This window comes from Drosophila eugracilis, unplaced genomic scaffold (genome assembly GCF_018153835.1).
Source record: "Drosophila eugracilis isolate 14026-0451.02 unplaced genomic scaffold, ASM1815383v1 contig_1197, whole genome shotgun sequence".
In the NCBI taxonomy this organism is placed as follows: Eukaryota; Metazoa; Arthropoda; class Insecta; order Diptera; family Drosophilidae; genus Drosophila; species Drosophila eugracilis.
In genome coordinates, this window is record NW_024571981.1 from 3,262,539 (window position 1) to 3,288,135 (window position 25,597).

The 25,597-nt window shown below is 38.4% G+C and overlaps 1 protein-coding gene across 3 annotated transcripts in view; it reads right to left on the reverse strand.

The window, feature by feature from the left end:
• Positions 1–25,597, reverse strand: part of LOC108103060 (putative neural-cadherin 2) — a 72,763-nt gene that overhangs the window by 38,698 nt on the left and 8,468 nt on the right. Inside the window, exon 1 of one of the 3 annotated variants that reach the window (XM_017208389.2) lies at positions 11,989–12,046. The exons of the other annotated variants lie outside the window; for them this stretch is intronic. The gene's annotated coding sequence lies outside the window, so the exon portion shown is untranslated. Of the gene's footprint in view, positions 1–11,988; positions 12,047–25,597 lie in introns of those variants that run through there. 3 annotated transcript variants of the gene reach the window in all.

Below are 25,597 nucleotides of genomic sequence, written 5' to 3' on the forward strand. Positions count from 1 at the left end.
TCTCCGACTGGCATTTGGCATAAGCAATTCTCTGGCTTAAAGGATTTTACAGCACTACCTTCGTCTGAACATCCTGTTGAAAGCTGCAAATTGCAATTGCTTGCTTGGTTAATTTGTCTAAAAGTTTTACACAAAGTCGGTATTAAGTCTCTTTGGGGCTGAAGATATCCCCACTTTATGTTTTAAAGTAATATAATTATTTTCTGAATGTTATATTGACAAAAATATCCAATTTTATCAGTCAGTATATAAATAATTCTATACATTTTTAAATATTTAAAAAAATGACTAAAAGAAAATATATTTATTTCTAGGGCTTTTATCATTCAAGCTTATTATGTCGGTATCATGTTTTGATCTTTTTAGCCAGCATATGTCTTCAATTTAAAATCCTTTTAACTAAACAAGAAATGGAATTTAACTTTAACACAAAAACGTTCCTTTGAAGTGGCAAAACAGATGTACAACTGTTGGATGGTTTAGTGAGCCGTAATCGTCTTATTATAAAGATACTCTATTGCGGCAGACGTGTCATGTTGTCATGGATACACAACAATCGACAGTCGGTGACTAATAAAATGTAATACCATAAAAGCAGCAATATAGCCGGCATTTATATGTATTTCAGTTGGGCGAAAGGACAATTGTTGGGCTGGCGGAGCACTTGAGGACGAAATAACTAACCGCAAAAGGAAGGCACACAAACGAAAACAGGACACTAGAGAAGTCCTGGAGCCCAACAGCCCACCATCTCAGGATCCCAGCTGCAAGACTGAAAAGCTGGAAGTGAGAAAATAACATTTTAGCTTTCGTTGGCTCGTGACAGGCTCACGAGATCTCAGGGTCCTTATTTTCGCCACTTTCATCTGGCTGTCCGATGTCAGTCAGCAGGATTCTTGTTGCTCATATAAATATATAAAGCTGAATATATATGCTCGTACATATGTCTTGGTTGGGCTCTGTGTGAATGCGACGTGTGTTTGGGAGTCGAGTATTTATTGTGCTTTTATTTTGTCAACATTTCGTTTTTGGCCAAATGAAAATAAATTCAAATGATTTATTTACGAGCATTTGATTTATTTGATTTCCAGCATTTGGTTTTTTCCTCTGAACTGCAATCGCTGCCACTCCACCGAAAATAAAATACCACCAGCCACACCCTTTCGCACATGAAAATTGTATTGTATTTGCTCAGAGTCAGTTTTCGGGTGGCGCTGTTTGATATGCCCCAGAATGTATTTTATGCGGAATGTTTATTTGATTTTCCCCGCTTCTTTGCAGTTTTATTTTCGGTGCGACAGTCAATAAAAATTGCAGTGTATATTTTTTTGCCATACACACGCGTTATTTCGTGTTATAGCGTTATAGTTCAGTGAATGGCAGAAAAAGTATTGCTTTTTTCGATGGGATTAGAGTGATGGAGGCAATGAAATTTATGCATTTCGTACATCGACTAATTCGAAACAGGATTAAAAAGCATGGAAATCACTCTGGGAAATACCAGAAAATATTTTTGCTTCCAGCAGATCGAAAGTAAATGCGTTGAAGAATTTAATTGATTTTATTTTGCAGCATATAAAATGTTTTTTAAACTTTCGGTTTGAGGAACTCTCAAGGCCGATGTGTCAGAAAAGTTTCACTGCAAAATAGAAAACCTCATCAATTTTCAAGGCTTTTATTGGCTCTATTTATTTGCTTTGCCGGAGGTCTCCAGAAAGGAAAAACCCGAAACGACCGGGAAAAAGTTTTTTTTTCTTTTGCCAATTCTATTTGGTATTATTTATCTAATGGCATTTGTCGACGGACATAAAAATAAATAAATATATATCTGGCTAGCCCAGACCAGACACACGCCCTCGGCTCAAGTGTTTATGATATTTTGATTTTATTTCATGCCAAAGTTTTGCGCAAAGTTTTGCCCATCCGCCCTCATCCTCGTCAACATGCATTGATAATAATGACGCGCCCCTTACTGGGCTGACTGCCCTGGCATTTTGTCATGTGACATAAACATTTTGTTCTCACGACTTTTGTTAGTGGCTCAATAAAAACGCCTCGCCCGGCACTTTTGTCCAAAAACTTTCGTTTATTAAGATTAAAAATGACAAAGGCGCAATATTAAGGGGAGTTCACGCTCCTTGAAGGCCCGCTGATAACCGTCAAAGACACTCGTTTCTGGTTCTGCCAAAAGACGCACTCATTCTCGCTTTCGCATTCAAGTGGGTGTCACGCATAAATTTCATAAATATAAGTCTCATTATTTCTGGCTGCTATTTTGCGGCCGACGACATCGCGGAGAAAAGGGCGAAAAGCTAAAGAAGCATTAGCCACGCCCTCGTTTTAGCTTCATATGCCAGCCCTTTGTCACGTGCCGAAAAAAGAAACTTTTGTACACCCTCTCACTCGAACTCATCTAAATGGCGCAATTGTGCGGGTCTCATGTGGAATTATTATTCTCTACTTAGGGATGGCAGAGTGCGGAAGAATAATTGAAACGTGTCTTCCATCAAAATGGGTGATTCACTCAAATTAAACTATGAAAGTACGGTGGAAATATATTTTATATTTCTAATAAGTTTGCTAATTTGTTTCCTTTTCAAAATGATTGTGGTTCTATTAACTTTGAAGCCCATCATGATACTTTTAAATGTATATTAGACGGCTGTATAAAAAATATTTCTCTAATCGTTTTCCTATTAGTTGCCTTTTTGAAAGAGGTAATCTACTTATGTTAGAGTGAATTTAGCTCGGAACATTCCCGATTTGGAGCCATACCCTTTCTACCCACTCTACTCCCTGTTATTTCGGTGGCCCATCACTCAATTCAAAGATCGCACTCGTCGAGTACGCTCCAGACTTCCATCATCGATGGCAACGCGAGAGTTGGACCGGCAGCTAAAATGACATCAATCAAGGCGCCCGACCGCGCCCCTAATGTGTTCACAAACACACTCAACCACTCACACAGGCACATGAGCTATAGCTATCCCGTTATCAGTGGCGGAGCATGTAATGCCGATGCCAAAGAGAGTTTGCTGTTGTTTGCTCGTTATATCGGCGCTTGAACTCGGTACCACGTGGCGTATGAGTGCTGGCAACGTCAATTGATTGACGACAGGGAGGCAAAGTAAATCAATTATTGTGGAACAAAAGTTTCGCATTATATTGCCCTGACAAATTGCTGTTTGTTACCCAAGCAATCGAGCATTTGGATCATTAAAAAGTTGCCAGGACCACAAAAGGATTGTGATTTCATGCTCAACAAGAAAAACATAATAAATATCTTGGCTACACACTTTTCGGGGGCACAATCTTGGTTGGAACATCAAATTGCCGTCGCAATGTAAACAATTTTTTCTTCTGTTAATATATTCTCGGGGATAGATCAATAAGCCAGATTCTTGGCTTTCACTTTGGTCAAGAAGGGGGCTGTTTTTATGACCGGACCTTATTTTGCATTATGGCCCGCAGATTTATTTCGCTTTACAAAACTGTCCCATAAATATGCAAATTTCGCTTCCTAAACAGAAAGATATACAAATAATTCTTGAAAAGAGAACAGAAAGAAATTGTCAAAAGTATGTGAATAAATAAAAAAAACTGAGAACTCATAAAACTGCATTATTGGGCTCTTGAGAGGGCAAAGTCGAGCAGCGGAAAATGAATCGCTGGGAAAAGTGAAGCAGCTAGAGCTGACCGCAAATCACTTAAACTTTAGCGGAAACTCATTAGTTTCAGTTGCCATTTTCCTGCTGCATTTTCGCAGCTAGAAAATGCACAACCATCTGAGCCACGAATGATTTCCATTGTTTCCGTTTTAAGTGCGCGAAACTTCTCCATTCAGTCGGAGAGACCCTCGAATCGATGGAAATTAATTAAATTGCTCCTCTGCAGTTGATTAAAGATATCTGACTAAATGCAGCTTATTCTGTATTTATTTTCCACTCCATTTTCCACTCTCTCTTAATGCCCTGCCCTCGTTGTGAAAAGCCAATTAATGGACGTTTTATAGCCCAGAGATACAAGCTGTCGCCACTGAGGTGTTGTTATTTGCACTGCCTTTAACTAAACTTACTTTTATTATTTTATTGGTGCCCACCCTCTCTCTCTCTCACTTCTTCCGTTTTTCCGTTTTGCTCGTTTTATGGACGAACTACAAGGACGTGCCTTCAGCGCGGTTTGCCAAGGCTAATATAACAAAGAATTTGTCTTGAGGACATGCCATCATTTGGGCCAATGATTACATTATGCGATAATGTAGCTCCATAAAAGGCTGCAGGGTGACAAACAGATAGTGCTCGGGATAGGGGCGGGGCCATTTCGTTTGCCATAATAAGCTGTAAAAGTGACACATACAGTTGACCTGATTTTGCCATCACATTCCTTTCTGTGCGCATCCTTGTTGATCCTGCTTAGTGCTTGCTTCTTGCCCTCGTCCCGTCTGCTTAATCCAACTTTAAAATTATACACTAACGATTCACACATACAGTTGGGAAATCGGCGGTGGAAAAGTGCACTGGGAGTAGGAGAAGCGGAGCCACGGGAAAAAGGAGGCGCCAACAGAGCAAGGATTAAGTTTGAAGCACTGAAGCGTGCGGGGAACTAATGCAGGATCCTGTGCACTCGTCCTTGCATTGGCTACAATCACACATAACCCGCTCACAGGGCGGAGAAAACTCGCTTCTTGTGTAAGAGTACAGTGAGGGAAAACTTGTCCTTTCTGAAAGATATTTAAAAAATAATCTTTCCAAATCGATAGAAAGAAAGAAAATAATTTTAAATAATTTGTATAAATTTCTGGCTGTCCTAAGAACTTGTTGTCAATTTTTTTTATTAAAGGCATCTCTGACTCTATAATACAATTTCTCTCAGTACACTTTCCTTGCGTTCCTGTTTCGCTTTTTTTTCTCTCCACCCATTTCCCTGACTTTTCCTCTGGAGGACATGACTGTGTGTGGGAAAAGTCCTTTCCGCTGTTGCGCCTTAGTTAGCTGCCGAACAACAAAAGTGGCAGCGCAAAAAACTCGCAATTAAAACGAGAAAATGCGATTTTCGCAAGGTAGGAATCTCATTCCGTTGTCTGTTCCCAGTTTGCTTTGAAAGATTAGCCAATATTAATAAGCTCTAAGTAATCTGTCATGCCCTCCTGCATCATACCCTAGTAAATATTTATCGAATTTTTTACATATTTTCCTGAGCCTCACACACTCATCCCATTCAAGTGAAAAGCTCAGCTCAATTATCCGCGAGCTTATCAAATTGCCAGAGGGTAATGTGGCCAGTATGCAGCGCTAATTAAATTTATAAGAATTAATTTTGCCAGCAATTTGCGCAGCCAGACAAAAGTGCCAAAACGTTGCCAGCGGCAACAGTCAACAAAATAAGAAAGAAAAATGAATTATATTGGAGAAGAAATTGTGGACTGAAAAATATGACGCCAGTAATAAAGAAAGCAGAAACTGACTTAATTAGCGGAGAACTGCGTTCGGGGTCCTCTTCCGGTTTTCCCGCCAGAGCTTTTCTTTCCTTAAAAAAAGAATAAAGCATGAAAAATGCTGGAAAACTTTGCAGTTTTAAAGGAAGAAAAAGTGGCAGGACAAACAAGTTGGATTCGAAGGAGTGTCAATAATTTGAACATGTCTCAAGTTGATCATTAGCATATTTCATAGGCAGGCACGCCTAAACAGGACACAATTTTCCCCAATGCTTTTTCCTTTGCCATTCTGTCAAGTCGGTGGAAAACTCCCTACCAGCTGCTTTTGCTGTACATCGACATCTTTGACGCGCCAAAAATGCACTCAGCCGTGTGACCCATTTCCCCAGCTTTTCCACCCTTCCTCCCTTCTATTACAATCCTAAGGAAAAATGGTGCTGCAACTGCCTTGCATTTTATTCCAGCTACTTTTGATATTTCCCGGGGATGCATTTCACTTCGTACTACCTAGACCAACAGAATCTGCTCCGTAGTTACCATAAAATGATTTGATGAACGAGTTTTGTGCACAATTCGGAATTGCCCTAAGCTTTTTTTGTGTTTTGTGGGAAAGTTCGCCAAGTCATAAGTTTGAAAATTTCATTTTTACCGGGTTTAAAGGTAGCTTAAAGTTTGTGGAACGGAAAACTTGCAAAGAATGCTGTCATAAGTACACCAGATTATAGGTAAGAAGTTAGTCAAAGTTCAAAAGAGCTGCTGGAGTTGGAAGTTAAAGGATTTTCCATTCTTATATTAAATCGGAGTAATCACTGCAGTGCTTAAAATTCATGTATTTTATTTATAAAATACAAGAAGGGGAAGATTTTAATCAGCTCATATTCAAAAAACTAAATCTTATCCAATCATAATTCAGATGTCCTAAGACATTGCCCTAAAATTAATTTATTCATAACTAGAGGATAACAACGAAGGGTTTCTTATGTCCAAAATGCCTAATCTCTGATATATTTGATACACTCTTCATGTCCTTAGCAAAGGTACCCTTAACTGACTTTCCCTCAATTAACATTCGGCCTATGAAATTTGGGAAAATCTCGTCACGTTTTGTTTTTCTTATGAAACATAACAAAGCCCGTCACGTTTTATTTGACTTTCTCTGCGGTCTCAGGGATTATTCTTAAAAGGGAAAACTTTAGCGAAAATGTTTCCCTTTTGAAGGGAAATACTTATATGCCTCGCTTTATTTTCTTGTAATATTTTCTTTATTTGCTGTGTTAATACACTTGAACTGGAGTGGTGCAAAAAAGATTCTCTCTCACTCGCTGTCTGTATCTATATGCCACGCCCCTTATGCACATGCACATCCCATTTTTGAGGGCAGTTGACTCAGCTGTCCAACTATGTAGACTCCGAATGCCCTGAATGCCGAGCACCTTTCTCCAAACTCTTTCATTTATCCCGTGTTTTCCCGCCCCCGACGGCTGGTAACATACCAATTAATTTTTATTTATTTTAATGCTGCCCTTTCTCCTTGGGGGCATAGCACCATTCCCGGTTTTCAGATCCCGGCCACAGTTGCGAGTCCCAGTTTCTGTTGCAAATTTATGCATTACTTGCATTTTATTGACCCACTTCTCTCTATCCATTTCATTTTTATTTTTCTGTGGCAGGACGACAACGAGCAAAAGCTTGAAATTAAATTTTATTTTAGCAACTTTATTTTTGGGTTCACCGGAAAACAAAGTAAGCAATTTTTTGCGTTACACCGAAAAACTTTTATTCGCCTTCTTATTTTTTTAGTTATATTTGTTATAGATGTTTGAGCAAAGTTCAGTTGGAAAGTTTCGACAACAATGCGAAGTTAACCAACTTTCAAAATCTTTAAGTTTGTATTTTTTTGTTATGTGAAAGCTGAAATTTGAATAGCTTTGAAAATTGAAGGTATTTGTTTGCGTTCTGCTCTGTGGCTTGTTAGTCAAAAGGGAGCTTCATTGAGCTTAAATAATGTGTTTCTAACAGACGGGGAATAATTGATTGGCAGACAGGATAAAAAGTTAAGAAAGGGAAAACATTGTATCTTTTAATCGCTTTTAATAAAATATTTTTTACATCCCAAAGGATAAATAGACTCTTTTGTTATTTGCATTTCTCATTCTAACACCTAACCTTAACCGCTTAAAAGTAGTTTAAAGACATATTTTAGATTTAATAAAACATATATTGTGATTTAAAAAACGCTTGTGGACTTTTACTGATGGGGAATGTAAAGTTAGAAATTCAGGAGAGCTTTACTTTTTTCGGACGGTGCTCGAAGCCAAAGCAAAGCGTTCGAGTAGCAAAAAATAAGTTAGCTCGAGTTATAAAGTTATCCATTGCTTGACAGCTCAGTGGGTGGAAATATCCGCAGGGGGCGTGGCAGGGTAAATGTTACGCTCGAAGTGTGCTCGAAATAGGCGTGGTTATTTAATTAGGCTGTTCTTACCGCTGCCACTGTGAATTTCATTAAATTGTTGTCATGTAAGTCGGCGCTCGTTTATTTGCGCTGCTCAAACAATTCAGAATAAATTAGCTTGCCTTCAAGTGGGTGGGAAAATTTCATAGCATGTGTGTGTAATAGAAATTTAATGAGAAATTCCTGGTATTCTGAATCTTTTGTTGGCCAGAATGAAGCAGCTCTTCTCCTTGGTGCATGCAAATTTCATGATTGGAACAATATCCTCTTTTCTTTTGACCCCCATCGATGGCTTTCAGTGGCCTTTCTTCTCTCACTTTTCAAGTACCACCACGGTTGCAATATGGAAATTAGAATCATCTGAGGATGCTGCTCAAATTGTCCGTTACTTATATATAGATTTTTTAGGTTGCTTAAAATTGCATGAACATTTTGCTATTGCTTTGTTACTTCGTGAATCGGCTTAGTTAGATGATTTTTACTTCAATTTTTATTTATTCTTTTTGAAAGTAGTTCTCTGTTTCGATCAACTTGATTGCATTACTTAGTAAAATCTGAAATATTTTTCAAATTTTTTGAATAAATATGTAATAAATATTCTTATGGTCTTCCATTTTGATCTATTTAAATGTCACACACAGGGAAGCCATTTGATTTGTGCCAAAATGCCCATTGAAATTGGTTTTAATGGAGCGTGGCCACTTCAGTTTAAATTGATTCGTGGTCGGCAGGAACCGCTGACCACAATATGTATGGAATTGGATAACATTCCGCTGCCATGTCGGGGCATTCGGGCATTTAGGCATCCGCCATGAATCCGCTGAGGTGTGAATCCCCCAAATGTTATTGGGGCACGTTCGCGGATCGGCTCGTGAGCAATTAGATGCAATAAATCACAGCTGCTTATCTGGCACTGAGCTGCGGGTCCCTGATTCGATTTCTCCGGCTAGCCGCTGTGAATGTGGCTCCTTTGGGCGGCCCAGGCCCTCAGTTGAGGGAGCTACCAAATTGCTCACATGGCTTCCTTCTCTTCACATCCCATCATATGCCCGCCCACATATATCGAGAGACATTTGGCGGAATCACAGACCCGCGGCTCTTGGCTTGTGTAATGGCGCGATTTCACAGCCCCGGGATATATGGCCAATTTTTGGCGCAGCGGTGGGAGTTGCAACTATTTTATCTGTCGCACAACAGTGCCGGCAAATATAATAATTTTATTTTATTGCTGCACCTTCTTAGGGTTTTGGGTGGCGTTATAAACTGCGAGGGCGGTTTTATTGACTTTTAAAAAGCAATGTCATCTGACAATAGATATTCACAAAATTTCTTCTTAAGATTTTGCTGCCACAACAGAGCATTATCATTACCATTTATCGAAATATATCTTGTTAGTTCAGCATAAAGTTATAGCTATTATTTAATAAGAAGTATTACATTTTTTGGCTTTATTTGCCTGGTACCACATAATGAAAATGTACTTTTACCAATGTCACGGTTCATTTATATTTACTTTAGTTCCTTATCATTGATAGATTGCCTAAATTTATCAGCAATATTAGACGAATTATTTATCTTTTTCTGCAAATGTTGAATAGCTCAGCAAGTGAAGCAATTCAAGCATACGAACTCAAGGACCTCCATTAAGATTGAAGGCAATCATGGGGATTTATGGCTGTTGGCTTTGGATTACCGTATGATTTCGCTGAGGATGAAATTCGGTCTCGATGCGGACAAGTTATCCGGGTCGCACAATTGCTTCCTTAACCTGGCTTAACATTTTCTGAGCCCGATTCCATTATCCAGACAATGCTGACACACGTACCCTAATCATAATGCCACGCATCGCTTTTTATGTGATGGCATGTAAAGCTCAGCCACGGGACCCAAAAGCCACAAAAAATAATGACACCACAGACTCACTTACGCCAAATGAACCCCAGATGATAAATTAAGAGCGGAAAACATTTCACTTGCTGCCAGTGGAGCGGAAGTGAGAGTTCGAGTGAAATCCAGGTAAAAGCTGAGGAGGTGTGAAATCAAAGAGATTTCAGTGTACTCTCCCATTGGTAACGTTTATTGCGAAATAAACTTTCATATATATACTATGTAGTGCCATTTAATTAGGCAGATAAATGCAAAAATCGTGTCTACAACTCAAATCAATTAGCCGGGTCAGGAAGGGCAGTTCATCCGGTTTATACCTTGATTTACGCAACTAATTAGCAAAGGCATAATTTCGGGAATATTATTATTATTTTATTAAGTTACACATTATGCGAAATGTGATTAGGGCAGAAGGATAATAGCAACGTTGACAGAGGGTAATGAAAACCCGAATCCCATATCCAGGATACTAATTATGCTGCTGCATAAATCATATTCCCATTCTGATATTTACGCATGCATACGGTTGGGGTTAGTTAAGGTTTGGGGCCATCAGTCATAAATGTCAATTATGGCTTAGTTTTCAGAGCTCCTACTCCGCCCTGCTCTGCCCCACTTAAGCGTAAAGTGTTGATTGATAAATTGATTGATTGATTGGTAGTTTGATCGTTAGCGCTTCACAGGAGAGCGAATCTTATTTTTTGCAGTTTTGATTTTCAGCCGCATCTACTGCTGATGTCATAAATTGAGATTAATCATGTTTCGGATGGGTTAGATGGCTCTATTTTTTGGGTCTGACACTGTGTACATAGCATGAATAACACTTAAGCCGCTTTAGTATTTCAGATTTGTGGCCCAAATGTGATGTTGTGACATTGTTGCTGTATTGTTCATAATTGTTTACGCTATGCGCGCAATTTGATATATATATGCAATATATATTCGTGTGCAGTCGTTTAGATTTGTATGGTTTTGACCCGAGGCTTATTTGTTTGTCTTTCACAGTTCATTATACAAGGCCTAACTTATTGGCATTTATATACCATTTTGGGGGGGCGGATTTAACATTTGCCAAGAACACTTATTTTATATTTAATTATCTGCACATTTATCGACCTCATCGCACAAAAATGAATAGTGGTTTTAGATTTAGGAAAACATTTCAAAGGAAATTATATATTGAAATATATTATATTTTTAATTTAAGCGAAAATCGTTTGTAAAATCACAAAATGTTATTTGTGTTTATTTATTTTTGTTGTCATATTCGCATGTTCTTTAATTTAATTTTAAACGTTGTTAATGGTAATAAATAAATTTTTCAAATATTTTTCCTTGAATTTGTATTGAATACCATTGTCAAAATATTTCACGGCAAACCTTGCTTTGTTGTTTATGATCTTGTTATTTGTAATTCATGGTAATTGTTTTGCATATTATAATCTCTGAATTGATCGATTTCACATTTTTGTTAGCAATTTATTTAATTACGATAATTAAATTCGAACTAATTAAGTTCCCTACAGAAATGCGTTCAATTATGATTATTTTAACAAAGGAATTTAAAACATTTTAACCGTATTTCGCTCATAATTTTTTTTAATTTTCCTTGTTGTTCTCCCTATTTTTTTTATGCATTCGTGCAAAGTGTGCAATTAGTTTCATTACTTTTAATTAAATTCCTGATTACAGAAAAATTGTATTCCACATGAGCGAACCGCGAAAGTTTTGCGAATTCTTTTTCAAAACTTTTCACACCATTTTGCCGCGAAAACGTTGCTTAATTGTTGTGCACGTGCGTGTGAATTCCGTGGATAGTTTGACACCATTCTTTAACCGTTTGCAGTTAATTGATTCCATATTCCATTAATCATTACGAGAGCACGCAGTTTGGATGAATATTAATTAAAGCAGCCGCACGCACGCATCGATTGTGATAAACTGGCATTTAAGCGATGCCACATTCTAGCGCGCGGATATTTCAATTTAATTCCGTGAATTATTTACTTCGACTAAAAATGATTGCCATGGAAATTTGTGCGCTATCAGCGCGACGCAAATAAATTCTCGGCTATCATATCACATTAAAATAATTTATCTCCTTCATTATTTTTTGTTGGAGAGGACCTCCGTATTTTTTGCCTACCAAAAAGCAACTTTACATTTGGGTGTAATTTTTCATGTTTCTCACAACTCAGCCACTCGGAAAACGCACACACTCATATCCTCTTATTTTTTTGGGCACTCGGATGCCGAAGAACGCGCACTCCGCCGTCAACAACTCAAAATGTACTGAAAATGTGTCCTGCGACATCGATGTCGGGATGCTGCACTGTACAGTAGCATTTACAGTGGCACTTACTGCTATACGAAGGACATTTCCTAATGTGATAACAAGCGATTGCGTGAGAGCCTTCAGTAGGTTAGTAGGTTGTCAGTAGCCGGTAAATAGCAATAAGGGAAATTTTCTCTTACCGGTTGGTTTTGCTAGTTAACAGCTGGGATGACCAAGCATAGCCACTGTTAACTCAACAAGTCAGGACTGACACCAATAACATGCCCCAATAAGTGGTAATATTTTTCTTAAGAAGCGTTTTTTTGATTTATTACTAAATAAGTATTAATAAGCTTTTTAAATTCGCATTGTTATATTTCTGTAAGCATATGAACAGATAATTTAAAAAATTACCTCTTGTTTTGATATATGTAATAAACATTTTATAACCAAATTTAAGTAAAAAAAATAAACAACATTTTGTAATTATTTTCCTTTTTGTAAATCAATAATGTTTTCTAAATAAGTTAAGATATTTCCACAGTTTTTTCAGAGTTTAGACCAGAGAAACATAAACCAACTTAACTTCATTTTAATTTCTCTCTCTTAAACAGTAACTCTCTCTCATAGGGAAAGATATAAAATAATAACAGTCTGTATTCCTTTACCAACCTCTGCAAACCAAATGTTATGTTCTCTTTTTATGCCAACATAAATCCGTCTCTCTTTCTCTGTTAACCCACTGCTAATATTCTTCATGGATTTAGCTTTCTATTTTCTACTTATATCTTAACTTAGTATATTGATCAGTAATTTTGACGAATTTTCATTTAATGCTTCAGTTGACATTAATTAAAGGCATTTTAGTGGCTAAACTGAAAGTTAAAGCCTTAAATATTGCGACTTTGAAATTGTCGCCATAACTCATAGTTGTATGTGTGTGTGTGTGCAAGTATGAACATGAGTACGTGTGTGTAACGATTGTTGCATAATTTAAGTGCCTCCCAACAAAAGTAAAAGAGCAAAAATAAAAACGAAAAAATGAAAAAATAAAAAAGCGTGGAAAGTTGGAAAATGATTTAAGCCGTTACGGAGTCAGAGTGCGGCCATGTCGGCATGTGTGAATCCGTGTGAGAGTGGCCAGGCGTATGGGTGGATATGAGTGCACGTGAGTGTGTGTGTTTTTGGGTAGCAGCGGCCATTACTTTGTATTTAATAAAACAATGTTGTCGACGCCCCAACCTGAGTGTTCGCCCCTGTCAAAGGCATTATCCCAGTATCCCACTATCCGGACATTGCCTGTTGAAAAATCTCGGAAAACATCCTCCACACAAGGCACTAAAAAAATTCTGCAACTTATTTTTTTAATTTCCATGCTTTACTTTTTTTATTTGCACTCCGATTTTAACTTTATGTTATGGTGCATACAAAAAGTGAAAGTAGCTTATACAAATTTGTTTATTTTTGTTTTTGTGTTGTTACTTACGTTTGTGTGAATGACAGTCAATGATATCAGTTCACTTACCTGCAAAAAAATCATAGATAGGCGGATTTAATTATCACATTTATGCCATTAGTATAAACAATAAACAATATAAAATATTTTTTTTTTGAAAACTTGATCAGCCCTGATGTATTTGAAACAACAGCTGCTGCCTCATTGTTTTAACTATAACATATTGTTTATCATATTTTTGCATAAAATACACAAAAATAGTTATTTGCAATGCATTTTTTTCCGGTTTGCATTAATGATAAATATTGTTAGTCATTATTGAAAAAACTTTTGAAACATATTTCTTTGATATTTTTGCGACAGTTGCCTTGCAAAATCTGTATACAAATGAAACTGTTTTTAATGCGGCATCTGCTGAACTAAATGCAGAACTAATGCCAACAATGGGCAGATGGCTGAAACGCTTCTAGCAATGCCATTAGATTCGAACAGATTCACTTTGAATCGCCATGGCATGCGCAACTTGGCTGGGTCGGCTATATCCTGCATTTCCGCACTGGATTTATGGGCATAGCTGATTTAGCCCCAAAGTATGCAAAATATGCCTGTGTGCCTTGCGTTTTGCTGGCAGGCCAAACATCTTCAGTTACTCAAGACGCAACAAAATGCCCCCAAAATCCCGTTTCCCGAATCACAAATGCATCCCCTCAAGTCTGGCCAAGACCGCAGAAATGCATTAACCCTCACACTGCCTCGAAAATTCAGTGGGGCCAGTGCTTTCGCCAATGTTTGTGGATGTTGACTAAATTCGTTGAAGAGAGCAGGCTAATATCAAACGGAAGTGCCGAACACAAACGTACACACAGTGGGATCTTGGTCCCCGGCCCTAGCACTTCTCTCTCTGTGGGCCATCTTTCTTCTGTTGGCAACATCGCTCCGCCTTCACTTGGCTTCGGTTTCCGTACACATTTGAACATTTGAGAAATGCATGTGGAAAATGCCAGCCACTGACTGCATTTGTAACTGTAACCAGTCGGAGACTTTCGAGAGAGTGAATGCACTTTGAAAAATAAATAACAGTTTTAAAATCTCAAAATTATCAGAAAAATATTAAATATTTTGAGGATACCAACTAGTTTTTATATAATTTATGTTACTCTCTAGTTGATTATAATATTTCAATATTTTCTTTATGATCAACAAATCAGAGATTAACAATATTTTGAATACTAGAATGTTTTTTTGTATTTCAGTTCTATGAAAAATTGTTCTCAGTGCATATTTTTAAGAACCTGCGTGTGCATCCTTGTGAGTGTGTTTGGCTAAGCGGCGCATTTCCTGGCCTGTGCCATCAACTAAATAGCATTCATTTACGTTGATTTATGCAGACGAAGGAAACCATGGAGGCTGGAGTTGGTGGAAAGGAAGGGGGATCTTTTTGTGGGAATATTTATGCCCCAAAATGACACTTTAAAGTTGCAATAAAAACTGTGTCGTACCATCCGTGGCCCCTTTGTTATTTATAGTTGGCAGTCGACGATGTAATTACTTTTTCAACACGCACATGATGAGGTTCGGTCCTTAGATGGAGCACTCAACCTTCGGGTCAAACGGCAATGGCTGCATTAGTCGTCAGGGTTCGTCGTTGTCAATTGCCAACTGCAATTGATAAATTGGCAGAGGAGACGCTTTTCGCCATTTCCCACTCATTTTCCAGAGAACTTATTCTTCGCCTGCTCCCTTTTCTGGCATTGACAGTTCAATGTGCTCACTGATGCGCAAATATCAACTCCAATACACACTCTCGGTAGTCTTTAAGCACCCCTTCCCCGATATTACCACCTCCTCGGTTTTTTTTTCATCCCAGCTTTTCCCATTTTCACTGCGCTTTTTATGGCAGTTCGTGACCGAGTTGCAGTCGCTTTAAACTAGTTTTCCCAGCGAGAAATACATATATATATATATAGTTCTCCCCATCCGATTTTTCAGTTTTGTCTTTTTCGCGTGTTCCTGGAAATTGAATTAGTGGCAGTGGCAGTTGGGTTTCCTAATCTTCGAATGGTTTCTAAGAGGTTGCCAAGTAATGGATGTGATAATTTGTTAAGGTTCCATTTCCTCAAATCTCTCGCAGAACTTGGCTTTCGATTTGTTTTCAGTTCATCTTGGCAGCCAATATAAAAAGTGATGGGATGACTTCATTAAGACCTAAGAGCTTGAACTTTACTTAAACGAAGAAAATTGACAGATGAGGTTCGTACCTAAGGGTAAACAAAATATGTAAACTCCTACAGGACTTTTTAATAATCGACTTGATAATATCTCAAAAGCAATATAAAAAGGTATAATTTAGATTGATTTCGGATTACTTATTATTTATTTTCTCCAGAATTTACCAACTTCCCTTGACTTCTTATATACAAATAAATTTGATTAAAAAAGATTTATTTAGAAGGCAATACTCGTATACTTGTACTCTGGCCGACTGGCTGCATGAAAACTGAAGCCACAAAAGTGCGCATATAAAAATCTCATAAATTGAAATAAATAAGGAAAATAACAATTTCAACCGCACACACACACATATACATTGGGGGTCATAAAAATAGAGGAACCCCCAAACAAGTTTTCTCCTGCAGACCTTGCTGTAATATTCATAACTCTTTTCAAATGTGGTCAAGTGCTGGGCGAGTGTGTGTACCCTATATGCGATGTCCTGTCCTTTTGGCCGTTCTGCGGTCAGATTCGACAGCTTTTGATATTGCCCGGGTCTGGGGATCTGACCAAAACCAGAATAGCAATAACTACAGTTGAGTGAGCTTAGTTCGCTTTTGAGTCTAAGCCGGCTGGACCGACCTGACTTGAATTGAGCTTGGCACATTTTATTAAAAACGAGATGGAAGACGAAATAAAGTCCGAAAATTTCAACAACAAGATGCATTTTTGCTTTTGTCGTTGTTTGCATTACATTTTGTGCTGCAGAAATTAAGTCCATGTTTGGCACATTGGGAATGCCAGGACCCTCCTTCTTTGCGACTCGTATTTTTATTACATTTCACCCGCTTTCTCCGCCATGTCTGTTGCATTGTCTGGCGATTTATGGATTTTATTTGGCCACTTCTTAGCTCCATTGTTGGCATTTGTCGCCTTTTCTACGTTTTGTTGGCTTATTGCAGTTACTCTGATGTTATGTCCTGCCAGTATATCTTTCTATATATATTTAACATTTACATACTATACGTATAGGTATATGTATATGTTTATTGTATATGAATAGAAATGGATGCAATGTTTTCGCACTTGGCAACACATGGAGATCGAGAGTGTGGGATTTTCTGAGGCTTGAGCTTTTGTTTATTGGCCATGAAATGGATACATTATGGTCAACACACACTGAGCTGCTATAGAGACCCAATTTTAGGCAATTCTGCGAATAGCTTCAATGACATTAACCCACTTCAAAAGCTGTCTGCCTGGCTCTCCAGTTAAATTCTAATTAAATTCACACTTAGTAAACCCCGAAAGGCATTCCACACACTTGTTCACTGACCATTTTGTGGGATGCCACAACGTTGAAATGGAAGAATGACTGAAAAACGGGTGAATCCCTTTAATGAAACCGCACACAATCAGGCCACAACTTTAGTTTTCACATTAAATCCTGGGCGAACTACTGTACAGCGAGGATAATAAACGATGATAAGATGCTCAGAAGTAATTACAATGCATATTAAGTATTTATGAAACAATAAAACGTTTAGGATAAACGAGGGATAAAGAAGATACCCAGCCCACAAAGCCAAGAAGCAATCATTTTCAAACTCAGCTGGGTGGAATTGTTTGGAAAACTTTTAGGCTCGCTGGGCCACATAAAGTAAAGAAGAGTGTAAGCGGAAGAAAAACGTTACAAAATAATAAAATCTTGTCTTGCGCCTGGCTACCTCATAAAAAAAGCCAAGACATAAACAAGAACAAGGAAAAAAATGTGGGAGTGGCGCCAAAAGGAAAATAAACGCAAAGGAAACAATCGTACTTGCTGCATGGGGAGCCAAAAATAATTTTCACGAAAAACTTGTATTGTGTTTTGTGTACCTAAAAAGTTGTCTACTATTTCGAGGACTTCTCTATCCCTTTTGCTAGTATATACATGCACTTATATATATGTGTGTGTCAAACGATTAGTGCAGGACTTTCAAAAGTTTCTGCGGCTTTCAGAGAGTGTGGAAAAACGGACACTTGAAGCTCCACTGGTTGTCCCTTTAACGATGCCGCGAAGAGAAAAGTTTTGTGCAAATAGTTTATGGTTATTGCAGTTGAAATACATGGTATATACGTTGGCCTAAGTGAGCTTAAATGGTTTAAATGATTTTAATTGTTATTGTCAACATTAATTGGAGTGGGCCAAAAGTTTTTAATGGCTCAAAGATAATGTTTCCCAACCAAAATTGATGAAAGCCGCGCAGATAAATGTATAGAATGTATATATAGAAGAGCTCTTAGAATTTCACATGAATGCAAGAGTTAGAGGAAAGGCGAAGCAAAAAAGAACCCTTTCACCAGGTTCTTTTTTTCGAAAACCTTTCTAATTAGCTGGAACGAACCCATCTCAGCTTATATGAACGTAAACAAAAATATTTTTCCTACCGAAATTAATAAGAGCTCATTTCTTTTTATTCCACAAATATGCTGGCATATTCAAAGCCATAAAATATATGTAATACTCAAAGAGGATTTAACAAAACAGGCCCAGACAATAATGAGAGACATCTATACGAGGTAGGAACGAAAAATACCCTAAAAAAGAGCAGCCAGTGAAATACGATAATTATGCGACATTTAGCAGTTTAGCAGGAGGCAGGAGCTGCCAGGACATTTGGGCATTCAAGGAGCTTAATGGCTGCGAGAAGGCTGCTCCCCGTGTCTCGGGAAAAGCAAAAGCGAAAGTAAAAAAGGGTTACAACATTGAGTAAACGAGAAAAGCAGCGAAAAAATGGAAAACACACAGCGGAAATTACAAGAGCCGCCAGTTGGCGAAGGCAAAAAAAGGCAGCGACAAGGTCCACAAATGCAAAATGAAATCGAATGCGCAACGAGTAAATGTGTCAAGGGGGCGGCATGGGCTAACATTAATGTGGATGTGAGGGCGGGTGTGGGTGTGTGCGTATAGAAGTGCGTCTCTCCACTGGTGGGTTAAAGTTTTTAAAACTCGTTAGTATGCGCAACGAAACGAAAAATCAACAATTTCTATTTTGATTATATTTTTACCACTGTGCCCGGATAGTTTTGGGTTCGTTCGTCCTCCGCCGTTGGCTATTAAATGGCATATTGCTTTTTATTTTTGCGTTTTAGAACGATCGGCAACTGAATTCTGAAACTGAATAAACCTTTGCTGTAGACGAATACAAAAAATACTAAAATCCGAAGCAAATACCATCAGAATGGAAAAGGTAAGTTTTTATTTTATTTTGAATATTAGGTTGCAGATTTTTAAATTAAAAAATTTATCGTATACATGCGCAATTTTATATTTAAGATAAATGGTAAAATAGTCTTTACAAATCGGTAGCAATAGTAAATTTAAAATTAAAATGGTAAGAATTCTTAATTATTTTTATAAGGTATTACTTTTTCGAGACTAATCCTTTCAGACCCTTTTTCGCAATGGGCCTTTTCGTGAAAAACCTAACCAGGCATATTTAATAAGCATTTAAATGAGCAAAGTTGTGAGCCAAGAAAAAAGTTTTTTAGCTCAATGCCAAAAATATATGTTCACCCCGGCGTATGCGTGATTTCCTTCCCGCCAAACAAAAAAACTTTTCAATGACCGATAGTTACACTTTCACCTCGAGGCAAATGAGTCTGCCATAAAATGAAAAGGGCTCGCCCCAAAAATGTTACATATGCCGTATGCGAATCATCGTAAACATTTCCCTCACATGACAGACAAATTTTGGTTAATGGCCATGGCCATAAAATGGATTTAAAGCCATTTTTTGTGGTCTACTGAAAATCTGCTGACCAGGCCGGCGGCCTCAAAGCTAAATTAATGACAAAGCTTAAGTTCTCCCATCCAAAATGCAGCCACAAATTGCTTAACATTATTCAGAATGGTTTGTTATGGTTTGTTTTTCATTTTTTTATTTTTTGTAATTTTCAAATGTGGGCATTAGTGCCGGGACGGCAACCTCAAATAGATAAAATGCAAATTCAATAAGCAAAGTCAGCTTAAAAAACGGGCATTAAAACGGGCTTTAGTTTTGTTGATTTCAATGAATTATTAAAATCCTGTTGTCCACCTTTTTGGCCCGTTTTTGCCATGCATGTAGGTCAAATTGGGCCCGCTTGGCTGCCTGCTGAAATTTCAGCCATTTTGCAAGTCAACTAAGCGGCAAAGGAAAGTCACTCAGGAAGGATGTTGCTAGAGCGAAGGTGGCTTTCACTCTTGCCAACCCGTATCGTTGGTCAGGTTACGGCAGTAGAATTCACTCCCCCCATTTTTGAGTTGGCCTTTTGTTTGCCCAAAGAGCAGCAAAAATAATTGCCAGTGCCGCAATTTTGGTTGTTCTACAAGCTCGGTTTATTTTCCAGGCGAAAGTTCGGTAAGCTGAAGCTCAAAAATGTTTGCGGTCAGCTTTCGGAAACATTTTTTGGAGGGAAGTAAATTTGTCGGAAGCTTAGTATGATAATAGTAAACTATCATCCACCATAATTCGGTTTAATCAGAGTTACTAATTTAGTTGACGTAGGTTTAGAGCACAAAGGGGAAAGCCACTGCTAAAGCAATAGATTACACAGGCAAAGAAAAATACTAAATTGCTAAAAATTTAATGTTGCCCTATGACTGTACCAAAAACAAGATGTATTTCTGTTATAAGAATTTATTTAAGGGCATTCATAGATTATATTGTGTATCTTTTATAATATATGTCAAACGAATATAAAATTCAAAATCTGACTCTTTAGATATTGTGGGTGCATTAACGAAATCTCTTTTCTTATATTACTAATTCATGCATTTACTTGCTGCACAGCCTCGGGAAAGTTTTCCCCTGCATTTCTTAGCTGTCATTGGCATGAGATTTGGCTCCCGGCTCCTGGCTTTGGTTCCCTGTCGGTTTACCCAGCTTGCGTAGCTAACCTGACCCCGCATGCTTGCATATGCATAGGTCAGAGAGTCTGTCTGAGTGACATGGCAAAAGACTCGTTTAACTTTCACTGCTACTGGCGTACGCTGCGTATGCGCAATCTACTAAGCAAGTCTTCGGGTCTTAGCCTAATTCCATGTAAGCGCATTACATTGCACAAGCTGTAACTCTTGCCATTAGCCCACCAACAGTGCAAATAATTTAATATCTGATTTATGCGACGATGCACACCGAGTGACTTAAGCTCCAAATTCCCCAAAGTCGGGAATAATTGATGACGGTAGCTCCCAAGTTTCATCCTGATTATGCGGATTCTATCGGTTTGACTGCTTTCGATTAGTATGCCGAAAGTTTCGCCGACTGCCAATTGTTGACAGCCTTGTGAAATGCTCTTGTGGCTACTTTTCTGCCATCGACACTTTGCTGAACTTTGATTGCCAGTGCAGCTGCCATAGGAGATTTAAATATTTCACACAATTTATTGAACTTTCAGCTCGTTGCAACTTCTGACACCGTCAAATTAATGGCAATTATTCATATGATCCGATAGCCAAGCTTTCTGATTTGATTGTGGTTAAATGCACTTTAAAAAAATTGCCATATCTATAAAAATTCTTTAAAAGTGAGCTTATGTCTTTAAAATTCATTTTGTACATTCTAATTTTATGATAAATTTACATTTCTTATTGTTATGGCTTATTAAACATTTATTATTTTCAGTCAAACATTTTTATCGCCATGTCAAATGGCTTTTAGCGCATAGAAGCTCAAATTTAAAATCCTTAAATATTATATGTGAAATGTTTGATTTATCCGGCAACAAAGTAGAAGGAAAAACAAAATAAAAAGAAGCCGAGAAATTGCATTTACGCGGTTCGTTAGACCAACAAACAGAGAAAAGAAGCGAGGCAAACGGCTCAAAGGCCAAACCGAGTTGGTCCAAAGGCAAATCCGGGTCGAAACGGGTCGTGTCGGGTTGCTCTTGGCCAGAAGCACAAAATTGCAGCCAAACATTTTCGAGTGGCGGCTGCAGAGCAGCAGTTCCAGAATTATGCTACAAATTTATGAGACGACATAAATTTTGCAATGTTTGTTTTGGCTACACACACACACACACACGTACAGACTCCCTGCTCTGTACAAGTACAAAAACAAACCGAAATATCTAAAGCACACACACACACATAGACATACACAGAGAGCAAAAGCAGTGGCAGCCTTAACCCATCCCACACAGCTGGGGGTCGAAATGGTCCTGCTCTATGATGAATGTCATGCGGTGAAATTTTAAGCCAGCAGAAAAACCAACGCCTGCATGCTACAGCGGGAAAAAGGGGCGGTTGGAAAAGGGTAGGAAAAAAGGGGCACGAAAGGCGAGTGGCACAAAGGGGGTGTGGCGTATAAACCATCGCCTCGTCATTCTAAAATTGAAAAATGCATGCAACTGTTTTGAAGGTTGCCTTTTGCATTGGCAATGGGCGTCTTTCTGGCGAATTTTACATGTCCAATTTTTTGCTCCTCTCTCGATTTTTTCCCGTCCTTTCCTTTTAGTTTTCCCATTGCTCCCCCCCTCATCACTCCACATCCATCTGTCTTTCTCACCAGTGTCCTGACAGCCAGCGACCTCCAAGCGCCGGCAAATAGACAGGCATGTAAATTACTGGCACATGTGCGTTAGAGGCAGCTGGCACGCCCATCGGCATTATCCCGCTGACCCAAAAAAGTTCAGAAATTTATATGTGTTTGCTCGATCTACACGTCCTGCATTGATGCAGTCCACGTCCACTTTAAGTGCTCCTCCAAAAGAAGTGGGTTTTCACCTTTTTTCGGCGCTTTTTCCATATGGTTTTTAATCTCGGCGGGAAAAGCACTTGGCGTAGGAGAAAAAGTATGAGTTTTTGGTATTTGTTCTGTGTTTTCCTTTCTCATTAAGAGGATTTTTGGGTGGAATTGCCAAATCAAAATTATACAAATGTTGTTTTCCTGTTAAAGCTGCGAAAACAATGTGGCCTAATATTTAACTCATATTCATCATCATCATCATACTCATAAATGTCTTTCCAACTTTTATTTGGCATGATTGACTTGGAGTGGATTATTTTCTTGCCTGGCAACTTCAAAGCTTATTCAGTCAATCCGCTTAATGAGTTACACCCTAAATGAGTTGGAGTGACCATTTTGACAGCAACTTGCCGTTGCATTCAAAACGTCAGTTGCATTTTGCAGCTTCATTTTTTTTGTTGCTCTGCCGGACTGTCCGGTGTGGTCGCCAATGACAAGAAAATCTCCGAAGCAGGAACCGAAAACTTCGCTTCCGTTTTACCCCAAACATTTCTGCCCCTTTTACCCCGTTTTTCTGTGCCAAATTGCTGGCGTGTCGGGGCGAGCAACACGTCACATGCATAAATGCAATTTTTATCCCTCAGTTTGGTCCAAAATTTCGCCACTCCTCGAACCAACTATGAATGTTCTCTGCAAGCAAAGACACTGAAACAGTTTTGTGTTGTTGTTGTTGTTGTTGGTGGTGCTGCCTCCGCTGCTCTTGATGTTGCAGTTGTTGCAATTGTTGCCGTTGTTGGCATTGCAACTGAAGTTACTGTCATGTCAGCTCTGGCCGAGTAGAACGATATTTTAGCAGGATGTGTGCCTGAGCAGGATGGCAGGCACATAGCTTTTATGTCTATAATTTCTGCAACGAGGCATGTATGCACTTGTTGTTATTGTTGTCAACATGTTGTCCACCAACAACGGAACCGAACAGCATCGAATACACAGAAAGCAGTTGGGATGGTAATGGACTTGGCTGCGATCACTTAGGGTACACTGAAGTTTAATTTTTTATTACTTTAGGTTTTGGTTTTGCTTTTAAACAACTTAATTTGAATTAAAAAGTTACGTCTTTAAAGTGAATTTATAATTAATTATAACAATTAAGTCAAGGATGTTTCCCTTTTTAACCCACCATATATGAATTGTGAAATGTACACAAATTCTATACAAATTTCTCTCAATGCATGAGCCACAGGAACAGCGACAACACTGTCAACATAAAACACATTTAACATCCTATAAACTCGCCAATGCAGCACTGGCAAACATTAAAAGCAGCCATGGGCTCGGACTCCATACAGAATTCGATTGCGGAGGCATAATTGAAAAGTTAATTTCGAGAGCTCTAAATTTCAATTAACTTTGCCGAGTTAGAGTCAGGAGGGGAAATTTTGCCAGACTATATGACGAAAAAAAGCCATTCAGGCAGCATGCTGAAGCGTTGGGGACTGTCATTACACGGTCACAGATATGCACTTACCATTCGAATGCGTTCTACCAATGACAATAGACATTGGGGTAAGGAACTCTCGAACGAGTGTAACTATTACAAAATGGACAAAGATGCGGTCAATACGCCAATATGCAATGGGAGTGAAGTATTCCCAGGTAGATTGTCAACTGTCCAACACATTAACATGTCCTGTCTGACCGAGCATCTATTTTCTGAACAAATCAACCCACAAAAGACAAGGGAAAGCCCCCACAAATAAGTCGGAACAATGGCCAGTTGAGAACGAAGATAAATGCCAATGGCATGATGCCACATATGAATGATGGGGACTAGGCAGACTAGTACAGTTGGCCACAAAAGTGCACTAATCCAGGGTTGCCACTGCTTGCAGAGTGACACACTAACTGCATGAGTGAGTGCGTTGAATAAATGCCCCATACTCGAATTTATACTGCACTTGGGAAAAAGATTAGCTTACGAGTATTATTCTTAGATATATTTTTCTTATCTTTCATACGATGATAATACAAATAATTAAAATAATCAAATAAGCTTAGTTAAGTAATTTCCACAATAATTTTAATTTATTAAAAACACTTTCACTTGATTGAAACTAATTTTCTAAGTGCACTTGGCTCTCATCCATTCTTTTTCCGTACAAATGAATTGTTGTTTATTTGTCTCTGGCACACGCACACTCTGACAAATTGCTGTTGTATATTTCAAGGCATTTAACTGCTGCGCGTTTTATGCAACAGTGAATTGAAATAAAGGACTCTGCTTCCTGAGACATTGGCTCGCATGTGTTCAAGTACGGGTGCAGTGAACCCATGAAACTCGGCCACAATTTCGCCATTTCCCGGGCTTAAAGCTTAATCCGCGAGAGACAAAATTCGATTTTGCTAGTGCCAAAGGATTTCACCCAGCTTGACACACGCTTGTCAAGGCAAATATCTTGGCAGCCGGTGCTTTGTGACATCGTTTGCATGCCGAACATGAATTTCAAAGATTTCGCCGCCGCAGCTGACACTCGTTAGCAACCAAAGACGGCCTTGATAAGGAAAAGGCCCCACATAGCAAAAGGGAGATACCCCTTCCCTGGTGAAAAAACGTGACAAATTGCGAGGAAACCCGTCTGCATTTTTTCCATCTCTTTTTTTCCTCTAACTATAATAATGAGGTGCATAAATTGCCATAAGCTATGACCTTAAAATTGCATCATTTATTATATAAAATATCAAATGAGACGCCTAATCAGGCACGCTCTTCAAATGCCACGAAACTATGTAAATATGCTGCGGGAAATTAAAAGCAAAATGCAAATGTGGCATGCAACAAGGGCAAATGCTGGCTACTGACATGAGTGTGTGGCATATCAAACTTAGAAAATATTTATGCTAATATTTTGATGGACAAACATGGTAGCAGCATAAATATTCCTCTGAAATTCAACTAACCAGGAAAATATTAAAACGCGTATGATATTTTTGTATGATCCCAAAATGTATTAAACATATTTGAGGGATTGAAATAATTTGATTTAATTTTGACTTTCGACCGAAAGTAAACCAGAGTTGTAATGTTAACTAAATGAACTTTGTAAAATGTTAGAATACGAATTTGTAATTTAAGCCCGCATCATTAAATGTAAAACACGAAACAGCATTG